This window comes from Cephus cinctus, unplaced genomic scaffold (assembly GCF_000341935.2).
Source record: "Cephus cinctus unplaced genomic scaffold, Ccin1 Ccin1_scaffold0749, whole genome shotgun sequence".
NCBI classification, from domain to species: domain Eukaryota; kingdom Metazoa; phylum Arthropoda; class Insecta; order Hymenoptera; family Cephidae; genus Cephus; species Cephus cinctus.
In genome coordinates, this window is record NW_014333360.1 from 5,928 (window position 1) to 6,618 (window position 691).

Sequence of the window (691 nt, forward strand, 5' to 3'; positions counted from 1 at the left end):
GCTACACTTTTAATACTTGGCGTAACCGTTTTGTTTTGAAAAAACATTTTTGGTGTTATTTGATATCTTTTTGAAAGTAAGAACATCATGCAAAAATTAAACAAACTCATTCTACATATATCTCAGTGATGATTAAAAAAGTTAATTCACAGTAAACAGTAAAAATAAAGATGAGTAGACACTACTAAATGTATAACAAGAGACGCAGATTGCGGTAAAAATTTTACAAAATACTTCGTCTAATGTTTGAAACAGCTGACAACAACAAAATTAATCGAAATTTCTATAAATCGTTAGAATTTTTTTTTCTCGATCAAGAACTAAGTGCTGGGGTTGAGCACGGGTTACGAGGATTAATTGAAACTAGGGTTAAAAAAAACATTTGATGAGATAGCAGCTAAAACGCTTGAACAGCCTGGTTATAGGCGCTGGGATGATAAAAACTAGAGACGCGTAAAAGAATTTTACGCAACGTTATCTCATTATGTCAGCATTGTATACTGTACAGATGAATAATAGAAAAGCCCATATTTTTGTAGACGACATGTTTATTCGAACTACCCTAGACTGTAATGTTCTTGATTTACTCAACGCTAAGAAAAAAGTATCAGATGCAATGAATTTGCCGAGCAGAAGGTGAAATACAATTTAAATCCTCGTCTCAAGCAAATTGACTCTTGCGTCCAGTCAT